Source organism: Muscardinus avellanarius, assembly GCF_963383645.1.
Source record: "Muscardinus avellanarius genome assembly, chromosome: 5".
Lineage (NCBI taxonomy): Eukaryota > Metazoa > Chordata > Mammalia > Rodentia > Gliridae > Muscardinus > Muscardinus avellanarius.
Window position 1 is genome coordinate 36179851 of NC_137790.1, and position 15494 is coordinate 36195344.

A 15494-nucleotide genomic window follows, 5' to 3' on the forward strand; every position below is an offset into this window, starting at 1 on the left:
TGTCAAACCTTACACAGATGATAATAAATTAAAAGGCAATCCAAATTTATTTCTAATGAAAATCCACAAGTCCACAGATTTTCTTTTTGTTTTCTTTTTTTTTTTTTTTGTTTGCAGTTCTGTGGACTGAACCCAGGGTTGAATACATGCTAGTCAAATGCTATCACTGAACTATATCCCCAGATCATTTTAATTTTATTTTGAGATTTTAATAAGTTTCCCGGGCTAGCCTTAAACTTGTGATAGTTCTTCTTTAGCCTCCCAAGTTTCTGGTATTACAGGTGTGTTCCAAAAATCAGGGTTACACCGGGTGTGGTGGCGCATGCTTGTAATCCCCACACTTGGGAGGTGGAGACAGGAGGATAGCGCTGGTTCGAAGCCAGCCCCACTGGCTTAAGAGACCCTGTTTCCAAAAAAAAAAAAAAAAAAAAAAGTATAACATAGGTCTGGTAGTGTAGTCCGGAGGTAGAAGGGCTTCCAGGAACCCCAGTACCACCAAAAAACCACCACCACCACCAAAAAAAAAAAAACAAAAACAAAAAACAGGGTTAAAATCCATAGATATATCTAACACATCATGTTAGGTAAGTTTGTTGTAAATTTTAGGTGCTACATATATCCAAGCCACTACTTCAGTTATTAATTTTTTCTTTTCCTTTTCAGATCTACTTGTAACTATCAGATATGTATCTTTAATTTCATGTGTGCATGTGTGTGTGTGTGTGTGTGTGTGTGTGTGCGTGCACTCACACTCATTCATGTATGTATAGCTTGGGAAACTCAGTTGGGAATTCATTTTATATTATTTCTCATTTATAATAATAAGACTTAGTAATCCAATAAAATTAAAAAATGAAATAAAACAATGATGTGTATACAGTCTTCACTCTGATCATCAAATTGAAATATTAGTTATTATTATATTGATTCATATTTTTCCCCAAGTTGGATCTATACTTTAAGGGTTTTTTTTCTCCTAAAATTTAAGAAATTTCAAGATTTACTTTAATATACCACTTTAGTGCTATAATTTTATAAGCCATAGATTTTCCTTATGAATGAGAAAGTAATATAGCAAATACAAATGTATCTTACTTCAAGGAAACTAGTATATTAGTATTCTAATAAATAAAAACTTATAAGCTAGTATGTAACTCAAAATGATTTACTATGGAGTTGCTTTAAACAATAAACTATGCTAAGAAGCCCTACAATACACATTTGACTTTTAAGAACCAGAACCATCAAAGAAAAGAATAGCGCCCAAATAAATAGGTCTCTTGTAAATTTCACAAAAATTAATCTGTGGAACACTTTACTAAAATCTAATATTTCAGTCTAAAAGACAATATTTCTTAAGATTTTGTACATAGTATGTCAGAGGAGAGACCCAAATTTTTCACTCTGTTTGCCTACACTGACGATATATGCTTTATATTGACATATGGACCATCCCTCTGTTGCAATTAATCTTCCTGCCTGGGGCTGGAGCCTAATTCACATAATCCCAAGGTACATTGCAATTAGTTTGCTCCATCAACCATTCAACTGGGAAAATTCTCTACTCCAGTACTGTAGCTACAGCATTTTTTCTACTGATAACAAAGGACCTCCAATCTGAAGGCAGGTACATGTCCAAGTATCAATCCATGTATGAGTGACATTCTGACGAGTGGATAACTTAGACTAGAAATATCATGAGGTACCTAAACTATCTTATCCTGCAAACTGGATTCAGGATTTCTAGAGACAAAACACATTTATTTTGGTATAACTGAGGATTTCTGGGTTAATTCCAGTATTAATAGGTTGGTTCCAGTATTAAGCCTTCTTCATTGGGAAAATATTATATCATTATCTTCATGATCACAGAAGAGAGAGCAAGGGGTGTTTACTTATTAGGTCCCAAACACTACTCATAAAGCATTGCCCATAAGTTAATTCTTCCCATCTTCAACAACCATATAAGATAGGTAATATTCTTGTTCCAATCTAAGATACCGAAAGGTCATTATAGTGATTAAGTAGTTGAGTTTTTGAACCTTATAACTATACCATATTATGCAGAAATAAATGATATGAAAATACAGAGCCCCAAACTACCAAATCTCATATGTGACAGAAATCCCAAGCTAATTGAATGACATGTATGAATATATTAGCATAAGAGGGGAGATGTAGTAAGGAGTTGGAATTACCCCAAAATAGCATTTGGGTGAGAAGAAAAGACAAAACAAACAGAATGAGATTTTATTAGGATGGGTTTTTATAAACTTTTTGCCTTATGTTGTAGAAAATAGGAAAGCAAAAGCTAGTTTTAAGTTGAGTAATGGGAAGTTCAAATGTGTCTATTATTGAAATGTCTAGTACAGTGTGGAAAAGAGACTGAATACTAGAGAAAGCTGAATGGTAGAAAAATTAGTATGAAATATGAAGTGTAAGTGATGATGAGGCAAAATGCGAATGAAGAAAATAATGTTAATTCAAATGGCATTTCTGAGATGAAATAGTATTTGATGACTGACTGACTGTGTGAAGATAAAAAGGTCTGAAAGCAATTTTGACATTTCCAGTTCAGGAGACTGAGTAAAGACTACATTAACTATACCAGGGGAATATGTTGACAAAGAAAGTGTGGGATGAGAAAATAATGAATTCAATGTTAGGCTCAATTTAAGAACTGAAGGATTTATAGGTATTTGTGGACTTAGAGTAGGAGTAATAAAAATAAGTTAATAAAATTCAGGAGAGAATTGCAGGTGGAAGTAAGAGCAATGGGTAAGTCCTCAATAAGCAAAGATAACTACAGTCCTAGGATACAAAGGGGTCACAGGCAGCACCCCAAGGAACTGGAAGTGAAAAGAAGTCCTGTGAGGGTGCATTGAGGAGTGGTGACTAGCAGGGTAAGAAATACCTTAGAGATAATGTGAAATGTTACAAAAGCCATAAGACAAAGGACACAAAACTAAAAAACTATAAATAAGAAGAAATTTCTATATCAGAGCTATACCTTTAGTCTATATTATGCTGCAGAATCAGTGAAAACTGCTAAAAATATTCATTCCCAAGTAGTATTGGTCCATTAACCACAAGGAATGTCTCAGATAGGAATCTACATTTTATCAACTTCCTATAATATTCTAAAATTAGCTAAATATTTCAACTAAAAAAACACAAGTGTAGAGATTTTTAATTTCTTTATGCCTAAGTAATGACAATTATACAATGTGATGTCTATGGACACCAATTTCCAAATCAGGATGATTTAAATTACCATGAAGCCACTTATGAGTAATCTAAATTTAGGCAATCTAATATTTCCCGTGCTCAGTTTCCTTATCTGTATAATAGGGCAATGAGATTCATAAAGCTGTTTTAAGTGGTGGAAGTGAGGTGGTTGACATACAAATCTCACAGCTACAACCTTTCAGTGTAGCCGCTCTGATGTTATACTTGTCCACTCATCACTGATTTGATTAAAGAAAAATGGATCTAAAAGGCATGAGATGAGACCTAAATTTCTGGCTCTCATCATCCTGAGAAGAAAATGCCTACCCTGAGTCTTTATCAGACAAGTCTGTAGCATATAAGTTGGAATGAATTAAAAAAAATACAACTATTTGGTCTTTTTTCACTTATTACTTTCTTCAGAGTGCTGGCATTTTTCAGTGATGGGTTTATTCATATTTTAATAATACAAACACATTTTCCAAGGCCAGTTATCAGTGTGATTTGCATCATCTACTATTTTACATCTCAAAAGACACAATTAAATATGAAAATAATTTTGCTACAACACATCCCGATTGACCGGACAAATCAGGTTAGGAATCTTTCCTCCACCCGCTCTCTTGGATGCCTCATTATTCCCATATGTCTGCCAGCAAAGCCTCTTGAACCAGCTCTCAAGGGTTATTTACAGAAGAACTGAAAGTTGGTCACATTCTATTTCAGACTAATGTTTTAGGGACCTTCTCAAAGCAAGTTTTTCTCCAGCTGGAATACACCTTTCACTGGATGACCTTCCCGTCTCTTAGTTTCTCCCAGCCTTCTTGACTATATGACTGCAGGTCACAGCCCCTGTGGCTTGCCTCTTTTTCTCCCTGCCTCAGGTGGATTAATGAGGTGAAAACAACACGTTCTTCTCTCCCATATAGTTTAGTGCCCTCTTAGTATCCTGTCTTGGCAGAACAGTTTTCACCAAACACAGAATCTGCCAATAGGTTGATATAGGACTTCTCAGCCGCTAATCTGTGAGGATATAATTGTCTATAGTTTCAACTACTCATGGTGATTTGTTATAGTAGAATAGACTATGATTATAAAGGTTGAAGAGTAGCATGATTCCAAGTCAATAAGGTAAAGCATAAAAATTATTTAGAAGAGCCCAAGATATAAAGTATGTGCTCAAGCTGGGCGTGGTGGCGCAAACTTGTAATCCCCATGCTTGGGAGGCGGAGACAGGAGGATGGCACAGGTTTGAAGCCAGCCATGCTGGCTTAAGAGACCCTGTTTCCAAACCAAATAAAAGTATAAAATAGGTCTGGGAGTGTAACCCTGAGGTAGAAGGGTTTCCAGAAACCCCAGTACCACCAAAACAAAAGTATGTGCTCAATAAATGTCTATTATTATACAGTTTTTAAATATAATAAATATATTCATATTATTTTTAAAGTCATAATGAAATGGAGACACTGCAATCTAAAATATTCCCAAATAATCATGTGCCTCTTTTGGTAAATGTTTTATTTTTCTTATTTATATCTACATCTATATATACTGACCTATCTATAGATACAAATATCTATATCAACACTGATATTCATGCTTATATAAAAATACATCTATTTACATACTACCTACCTATCTACCATTCATTTTAGAAAAAATACATATTCATTTAGCATTTTGAATTTTAGTATCAGAATTTTCCGTGTCAACAAGTATACATTTCTTAGATGGTATTCCACTATGCATACATGATGCAATTTTATATGACCCTTTACCTCAAGTAAGTAATTTTTATTTTTACAGTACTTCAGTGTAATAAAAGTGACCACTCATGTAAGTTCATCTTTGTACATGTATCTGTTACATACCTAACATAAACTCAATAAATAGAATATCTGCTCAAAAGGTAAACAGTTTATATAGTTCTAAGAGGAAAAATTCTCAAATGTTAAATATTACTAATTATTTAAAGACATAGGCACAAGTTAGAAAATTGCTCCTATAAATGTTAAAACACACAAATTATATTCTTTAATGTATATGTTTAAGATTCTACTAAAAATGATTTTTCATTACATAAATTTAAGACTTAATTTTATTGTCCTGTAAGATAGGCCAATTTTAAATATTTACTTTTCAGTACTCTATATAAATTATCTGTTAAGAAAACTTTCATTTCATGAGATCAATTTAACTACTTTGAAAAATATAAAGATAGAGCCGGACGTGGTGGTGCACGCTTGGAATCCCCGAGCTTGGGAGGCAGAGACAGGAGGAACATGCAGGTTTGAACACAGCCTTGCTGGCTTAAGAGACCCTGTTTCCAAATAAAAATATAAAAATACGTCTGGGAGTGTAGCCTGGAGGTAGAAGGGTTTCCAGGAACCCCAGTACCACCACCACCACCACCAAAAAAAGTAAATTATAAAGATTAAAAAGCAGACAAATATTCAGTATCATAACCCAATTAAGTTTTTATATGTATTTTAACTTTTCTTAATTTATCTTTTTCACATATGAGCTCACTTTGTTATAGAAAATACTAATAAATATGTATAAATAATATGTAACATGTAATTAATTTTCTAAGATAGGAAAATAGAGTATTTTTAATATTTGTATGATATGGTAAAACATTTTATTAGCAAATCATTAATTGCTATTAGAGTCATGTAAACTTTTTGAAAATTTTTGGCTTGGCAAGAACTCTTTAAATGCAAAGATACAGAAAGTTGCATACAACAGGAAAAAGATATGAAAATTCTATCAGTGATTGCAGGCAAAACATTCTACAGGGTGGCTTTTAAATGTAATCTCTGTTGTAAATGAGCTGACAAGGGGCAAATTAGGTTTAATATAGACAAACGCAACATTAAATTTCATTTTTGGTTCAAAACCATAAACACAAGCATAAAATAAATGGAAGCAAATCACAGAAAGACTTTCAAAGCGACCTTGGGATAATAGGGAACCATTCTCTGTCTGAACAGAGAAAACTAGAAAATGCTTGTTAGTATCCTATACCAGCTCACAGCTCACAAACCTAACGAAGAAAAATACTATCATTAAAAAAAAGTTAAAAATGTTCTTCTCAGCAATGGTCTACAAATTACTTAGGAAATGTGGCAGCACTTGAGACAATACAGTGAAATATGACCACCCAAATGAGCATATAACCAAGGGCCACTGTGTGCAAAAGTAGATTAAAACTCTAACTTTATTCAAGGGATAGCCAAGAAGATAACTGATTTTACTATAGATATTTTAGTGAACTAGAAACTCCAAGATCTGAATCACCCTTTGAATTTAACCAAATTGGAATGAATATACATTCACATATATATATATATATATATATATAATATATATAACATATATAAATATATATTACATATATTCTAAAACATATGAATGTTGTGTATACCTGTGTACATTATGTTTGTGTATTACTTAGTGAAATAAAACCAGGAGTTAACACATTCCTAATGTTAATGGTACTCATGGCAAGTATCCTGTTTTTTGCTTTTTTTTTCTTCCCCTGATACTGGGTATTGGGCCCAGGGGCATTCTACGTCAGGGCTACAACCCCAGCTATATATATATATATATATATATATATATATACACACACACACACACACACATATATATATATAACATATAGATGTTTTATATATATAATGTTTCAATATATATGCCTGTTATATATATTGAAACAGGGTCTCATTAAGTTGTGGAAGGCCTCACTAAGCAGCTGAGGCTTGCCATGAACCTACGATCCTCCTTTCTCAGACTCCCAAGTACTGGGATTACAAGCATGTACCACCACACCCAGCTTATTCTGTGTTTTTATATTTCATCACTGTGAGATAGAATGTTCTTTTCATTCAGATCCTCCCGGAATCTACAGCTTAAATATGTTGGTGAAAGAACCACTTGCTGTATTAATATGTTAGAAACTAGAAAGATGTGTCATAAGAAATTTTATGCAATATAAAACAGATAAAAAAAGTAGACAATATGAGGGAATTTTGAGGGAAATATTTAAAAAATGTTTGGCTGGTTTATTTTACATGTAAGAGGCTTAGAAAAGTCCCAAATGAACTGAGTGTAACACACAGAAGGGATGGCTGTGGCATTTAAGAACAGCACTTCTGAAACCAGAACATGCACTACAAGTAACCAGCATGAACCATCAAAGTGTGATCTTCCTGCTCATTAGATTATCATTATAATCCGTAATGTAATCTATCGACTATTCCCTGATTCAAAATGAAGGGAAAATTGCAAGTTTTGTGCTGTCTCTTGGGACATTTTGTAAGAAAATGTATAGTTCACACCATGATTCAATTAGTAACATTCAATATAGTAACAGACTTGAGTGCTTCCAGAAACAAGAAAAACCTGAACGTTTTGGCTAAACACCTTTAAAGCAAAATCATGGAAAGGAAGCTGGTCACTAACACTACTATAGTTAATTAATGACTCCAGAAAATTCTACTAAGTTCCTTCTCTCTCTCCCCATATCCTCTGTATGCAGCCCCATTTATGTCTGGCTAATTGTGAAAAACCTCTCAGCGAAAAATTTCTATTGGGACTCCTTTTCCAGTAATTAATTTTTTGCTGTTTGATGTAAAGCTCCAAAACTATAAATTGACAAGGAGCCAGCTGGTACAATGATGAAATTCAAGACAATATTAACTAATGAAAAAGCTCCAGCTCTGTTAGCTGAACATTTTGATTAGCAGGTTTGTGTGTTTTGTTTCTCTAAAGTGTAATGCATACTAATTTTACCTAGAAATTAATTAAAGTCTATCACAGCCACAATGCTGGGGATGTTATGTAACTCTTTGTTGTTCCCAAGTTTATGTACATACAAAAATAAGGTATAGTCCTAATGAGACTATTAAAAACTTCACCTCCTACTCTGCTTAAATATACTGATGACAGAACCTAACAGTGCATAGAACAGGGGTTTACCTTAACAGTCTATTAAAGCTTCCCTTCTGTGGATATAACTCTGTTTTATGGGGACACACACACACACACACACACACACACACACACACACCTTAATCTATTAGGCACATATTTGTCCTTGAGAAACATGAAACATACAAGGCAGCTGACATCATAAGAGTGGATAAATTGCCTGGAAAGAATATGGGTAGAGCAGCAAATAATGCATGACTGAAAAACATTCAAATTTCTAGGATAGAGAGAGTCTGGGAAGGAATCTGATGAGGAAGGGCCAGAGAGATAAGAGGAAAACCATGGGTGCTGGGAGATGGAAGACTGAACCCAGGGAAAGAGTATTTCCAGAAGAAAGAATGGTCCACAGTTTAAATGTTGGCAGGCTGAATTACATTTTAAGTAGTAGAACAGATTTAGTAATACTGAAGAAGTCTGATGGATTGAAGAGCAACAGCAATCCTGTCTAAGGATAAGGCCAAATAAATGAGAACTCATCGAGAAAATATATGCCTTATTTTTTCTACTGATTTATTCTAGTATATACAGACATAGGAGATTTAACTAAATACACGAGAAAAAAATGTTCATTCTTAACTAAGGTGATGTACTCATAAATACAGGCCCTAGTTTCTAAGACATTAAAAGACCACACTATACTGTTATATGTCCCTAAAATTACTATAGCAAATGTAGAAACTAATATTTTAAATATGATTCATAATAAATTCCAGAACTCATCCTTCACATACATGGGATGGCAGTATGAGAAAAGGCTGCATATTCTCTCTTGTTCAACCTATAATAGAGTAGTGGCTGATGTCCAGGCCACTAATGACATGATGGGTGGAAGGGGCCAGGAAACTAGTGTCCATTGTTAAGAGCTGTAGCACCAAGGTTGGTCCACTCCCTTATCTAGCTCTGCTCTTGGAATATTCGCCATGATAAATTATGCAAAAAAGTCTTGAAATAATAGCATGCATGCACACAAAATCACATAAATAATCCGAATGGTTTTACGATAACAGCAGTAAAAGCATCCATACACAAATCTCCTAGAGAGTATTGAAATAACATATAAACACCACCACCCTCTATTTTGGGTAAACCATAAAGGCAAAGTAATTCTTTGTATTTCCATAATGGACAAAGTTCTAAATGAAAGAAAGAGTTTTGCAAAGAGAAGAACAGATTCATGAAGTGATATAATCAGTAATTTAAGGTTTGCTGTCTTTAGCTTTTATTATATCTAACCTTATATTTGCTTATATTATGCAATTTGGATACACACTTTACTCCATGTGGATGAGTAAAGTTTCTTTGGTATCCTTTGAGCTCTAATTCCAAGTATAAAGACCTGGCTCAAAATACTGGAAGACACGTTAGAATCTGTTCATGATCCAGATTTTCTGCTTCTATGCCATCTCTCCAGTTTATTCTTTGACTTATTAAGGTTTGATTTTGTCCATTCTTTTAAAATATCATCATCTTTTATGATTGAAACATATCTTTGCTGCAGTCAGATAAACATAACATTTTAATTTTTTTGTTAAATAGTTTATTTTTCTATTTTAATTTTTTAAATTTTTTATTGAACATAAATGGTATACATTTAAACTATACTTGATGCCCTCTCCCCCCTCCCGCCAGCATAACATTTTTAGCTGGATAAATCACTCCAGTGATTTATCTGGATTTAAATGGGTAAATCTTTTCCAGTTAGGAAAAGTGATTTAGCTGGATCAATCTTTTCCAGTTAGGAAAGACATATTTCCTAACTTTCCTTATGACTCCATGTCTATGTTTTGATGTGTAAGTAGAATTGCTGTATGAGGATTCTTTCAAACACAGCTGACTCCAATGGTAGATATTTGTGTTTGTTTCTCTTCCTTCTTCCATATGTAGGGAGATTTGGAGTTTTGATATCAACTATACAGGCAGGGCAGTGTTTCATTACATACCCAATATTTTGTACAGTGAAGTTTTTGCACAAATGGATACATACTTAAGTAAATTTAGGGCTATTGTACATAAAACCTAAAGGTATAATAAATATCTATGTAAACTTTCATTCTTTAGGTTATAAAGTGTGTGAGTCATATAGGTGACTTAAAATAAAAATAGTATTTTTATAAAACAAATATTTATGTATTTACTTAATGCAAAATAAATATATGCTAAATTTTAAGCACTATAAAATGATATTCAGAAAAATGCAATAGCATTCTTAAAGAATAAAATCATATCCAGGAGACTCCAATTATACTAAAAAAATTAAAATAAGTATCTAGTATTATGGCACAACAGTTATCTGAATTGCTCACAAACTAGAATATGAATATGTGAAAAAAGAAAAAAAAACCTTATCAAAGTTTTCCCTAAACTTCTGGAAACTTTACAAAGGATCATTAAATGTGTCAGGTATTTGGGGGGAAAAAGAAACTTTTAACATTCCAAGTGACAGATGTCAAGACTCATGAATATCTAAATATTCATAACTTGGCAGACATTCTAGACTACCATCTAGTAATATATACATACTTACTTTAATATTATTCTTGAGATCCATTAAAAAAAACTTATAGAATAGAGTACAGAATGGAAACACTAGGAAAAAAACCCTACTAAATGAGTAACTACAAATTCTCTCGCAGTTTTATGATTTTTATAATTTTTCTGACTATAAAGTAATCCAATATCCAGGTAAAAAACATGTCTGCAATAGAAAATAGAACAAAGCAAGAATTAAGTTTCATTCAGTGGATAAATATAGGATATGGACATAAAGGAAATAATTTTTAGACTCAGTTACTTATATTATCCAAACTTCTGCAGAATAACTTTATCAGTGATATAGTAATGACTTACCTCAACCAAATACTGACCAAATGTAAGAGACAATACCAAACTAATTACCAACTAAGTATTTTAATTTTTACAAGTGTCATTAAGGTAGTTGCAATTAGTACTTTAATCATACAGTGTCAAAAGTGTCAGTAAGGTAGTCCTCCTTTCAAATGGTGAAGGTGAAGGTGCAGTGCAGAAAGAATACCAAGGTCAACAGAGATAGGGAGGTAAGCAGTTAGTACTGGAGCGTGGGCAGACTGGCTCCAAATGTGAACTCACAGCCTTCAACACTATCACAAAATGGAAATGATAAAAACAAATACTGACTTTTCAGGTTGGTATTAAAAAATACAATGTAATATACATATAAAATTATATGAAAGGGTGTATGGGGAAAAGGTCATGAACAAGGATGCTTTAACTTGGCTGGTAGATGAATGCTAAGAACAAGTAAAGAAAGAAACAACCAATAGGACTCTCAGATATAAATGGTTTGTTACTGGAATGAGATGATGATGATGATAAGCATCACAATTCCGAGGGAGGACGATTTCAGTTTTGAATTTAGTGACTTTCTAAACAGCTAGCATAGTATCTATGTAGAGACCAGGGAGGCAGTTTCAAAATATATGTTCTTATATTTACTCAGGTATTTTTTACATTAAAGAAATAGACAAAGTATAACAGCAAATGTACTTTCTACAAAAGAGAGAGCAGGGGCCCGGCGTGGTGGCACATGCTTGTAATCCATGCACTTGGGAGGCGGAGTCAGGAGATCATGCTGGTTCAAAGCCAGCCGCGCTGGCTTAAGAGACCCTATTTCGAAATAAAATATATAAAATAGGTCTGGGAGTGTAGCCTGGAGGAGAAGGGTTTCCAGCAACCCCAGTACCACAAAAAAAGAAAAAGAAAAAAGAAAAAAGAAAAAAAAAAAGAGCGCGAGCAAGAGAGAGCAGGGGAAGCAATAATGAAGCCAGAGTAACATCTGAGGAAACATGCACCTTGGGAGAAGTAGGAAGAAAAGGAGTCTGCAAGGAGACTGGGGAGCAATGGTTAATAAAATGAGACAGAGGGGAAGGAGAACAAGGAAAAGGCTCTATGAGAACCAAATATTCAAGAGTTCAGGAAGTCCATGCAGAGATCTGTCAGTCAACAAAGATCTTGGAAACCAGTTTCTAATTTGAAGAGAGGAAGAAAAAAAAAACTCCCAGGGGTTTGAAAGGTGAATAAAGTATGATAAAGTGGGTTCAGTACACATAACTATATAATGAAATTTGGCAAAAAAGAGGGAAATAGATAAAATAGTAATTAGATTTACAGGTTAGTAACTTATTTCTCAATTCATAATATATGAATTTTAAAGTAATGGTTGAGCCGGGCGTGATGGTGCATGCTTGGTAATCCCCTCGCTTGGGAGGCGGAAACAGGAGGAACGGGCAGGTTCGAAGCCAGCCACGCTGGCTTTAAGAGACCCTGTTTCCAAATAAAAATATAAAATAGGTCTGGGAGTGTAGCCCTAAGGTAGAAGGGCTTCCAGGAACCCCAGTACCACCAAAATAATAATGATAATAATAATAATAATAATAATAATAATAATATAATGATGGTTGAAGAAATGTTGGGTTTTGTGTATGGGGGGGTACCTCTGGGCTACACTCCCAGACCTACTTTTTATTTTTATTTGGAAACAGGGTCTCTTAAACCAGCAAGGCTGGCTTAGAACCAGCGCGATCCTCCTGTCTCCGCCTCCCAAGCACAGGGATTACAAGCATGCGCCACTACACCTGGCGAAATGTTGGTATTTTCTCAGATTCATTCCCCAGTTATTTTGTTATAATTATAAAAATTATTAAACATGTGTTTTGAAATCATGGTAAAAAATCTGCAGTCCAGTGCTTAGTGTTCATATTGCATGTTTTAGCCACATAAAAAGGAAGATATTTGCTATTTTATTTAAATGCTATTTTTTAAAACAAGTATCACTATATCATCAAGTTGCAACTGAAGTAGTGATGGAATAAAATATTTAGTGTTAAAGGTAAGAATCTGGCAACATTTCAGCTATATAGTAAAATTTAAGAAATCAATTTTTTAATCTGGGAGTCATAATAATATTGTCTTCTTTTTGTAATTAGTCTTTCTCAGTGAAATAAGATATCCCTTAGGAAAGTATCATTAAATCACAAGGAAACAAGACTTGTGCATACTCAAGGCAATACAGAAAAAAAAACTGACTTTATGAAATAAAACAATACTTATGCCAATGGATTTTGATAGACTGGATATTAACAATGATATTGTAGATAATATTTATACTATTTTCTTCACCAAGACAATAATTTTTAAAACATATATCTAATAAGCAATATATTGATATTATACCCTTTTCAAATTTTAAACATATGACCTTAAAGTCAACCGATTAAAAATAAATGGATTTTTTTGTCTTTTACTAAAAAAATGATGGTTGTTCCTAAGAAGGAGAATTACAATTTAAAAGTATCAAGTTTTCATCTTAAGCTGCCTGGCCTTTGATGTTATATTTGCTCAGGCAATCCTTGCCCTCATTTAGTTAGGGGCAGCATCTATTGGCAAGGGAAGGAGAATAAAAGAATTAAGTCCCAAATAAGCTGGCAGTCACTGGGAATTTCACTTTTTCATTTTCAAAATAATAATACATATCTTTTAACTTTTAGCTACTTGAAAAATATTTTCAAGAGAAAAAGAACTTCTACTAATACTGCTGAGGTTTGAATGTGTCTACCAAAGTTCATATGTTAGATACTTAATCCCAGTGCCGCAGGGTTTAGAAGTGAGACCACTGTGGGGTGATTAGGTTAATATTCCTATAAGGAAAGTGGGTTAAATGAAAGGGTGGGTTTGGCCTTCTTCCTTCCATCTCTAGATGGACAGACACTTTCTTGCTTTCCTTCCTTCTACCATGGGGATAAAGCAACAAGAAGGTCCTCTCCTAATGTAGACTCTTGATGTTGGATTTACCATCCTCTAACTGGTGCAAATAAATCATTGCTCTTTAACAGAACCAATATATGAAAGAATTTGAGGACAAAGTCTTTGCTTTATTTTATGTTACACAATTTTAATTATATGTAAATGGCTGGGGCAGGAAAAGAAAACTTACTCACTATAATGAAAGTATGATTTACAGGTCAAACTGGAAAAGTAAAAGTTATCCTTGAGGTTCTCTTTTGAGATAAAAAAAATCTAGTAGGCGTATCTTGAGTAGAAGGCCTATAATGGATAATATGAATAATACATTTATTGATTATATATATATATACATATATATACATATATATATAATCAATAAATGTATATATATATATATGTGGGAATAAGCCAAGATATCTGTGCGTCATATCATTTCTGGATAGTGTTTTAAGGCTGATTTGTGGTGGAAAAGAAAGAAAACAAAAGCAATTCAACAACTTGATTAATCACCACTTAAAACTTGCTACTAAATAAACTATGAAATTTTAACCCATGATCCATTTAAACTTTTAAAAACACATAAATAATTAAATTATCTTAGTTTGATGATGTATGCTTCTAGTCCCAGTACTTGGGAGGTTGAAAGAGGAGGATCTCTGATACTTGGCCAGCCTCAGCTACTTTATGAGGCCCTCTGCAAGTCAGTGAGATCTTGTTTCAAAATAAGGATAAAAAATAGGGCTTGAGGTATAGCTTGAAGCTAAAATGCCCCTGGGTTCCATCTCCAGTACTGCCAAAAAACCAAAATGGTTGAATTTTAAGTTAGGTTTTATATCTAATTTTTGTCATGTCATTTTTTTATCTCAACATGGTCATCTCAGCACATCTCAAAACAGTACCTCTGCCTGAGGATAGTGTTATAAGTATTGGTAAAGCTCAAATAACGATCACACTTGGTTTTAGTAAAATTAATTTACCATAGTCTATAGAAAATGTTGTGTAAAAGAAACTTGAAAAACTGCTTTTGGGTTGTTTCTCCCAAGCTAAAAATTTCCTCTATAAAAACTGAAAGTAGGATTATATTTTTTAAGTTACCAGTATGTGCTGTTTAGTTAATTGTCAGTAGATTTCCTAAATGTATTTTTATTTATTTATTTTTTATTTTTTTATTTTTATTGAACATAAATGGTATACATTTAAACTATACTTGGTGCCCTCTCCCCCTCACCCCCATTTCCCCTTCCCCCCTCTCACCAATGATTGTCCAGAGTAACCATGCCATATTCATAATTTTACACATATTTGGATGTAGACCCTCATTAATCAAGTTGAGCCTTCCTCCTCTCCTATCTTTCCATTCAAACTTTGCTGATATTTCCCCTCGATTATCTGGAGTCCTACTGGTATCCTCTACATTCCCTAGTTTGGGCATATTAGAGGAAACATATGTACCTTCTCCTTCTGTGCTTGGCTGATCTCACTTAACATAATGT

The 15494-nt window shown here is 33.6% G+C and overlaps 1 protein-coding gene across 1 annotated transcript in view; it reads right to left on the bottom strand.

Moving 5' to 3' along the window:
- The window catches only part of GBE1 (1,4-alpha-glucan branching enzyme 1), a gene marked incomplete at both ends in the record, with an annotated part of 270361 nt that overhangs the window by 35894 nt on the left and 218973 nt on the right, over positions 1–15494 (bottom strand). The window lies entirely within an intron of this gene.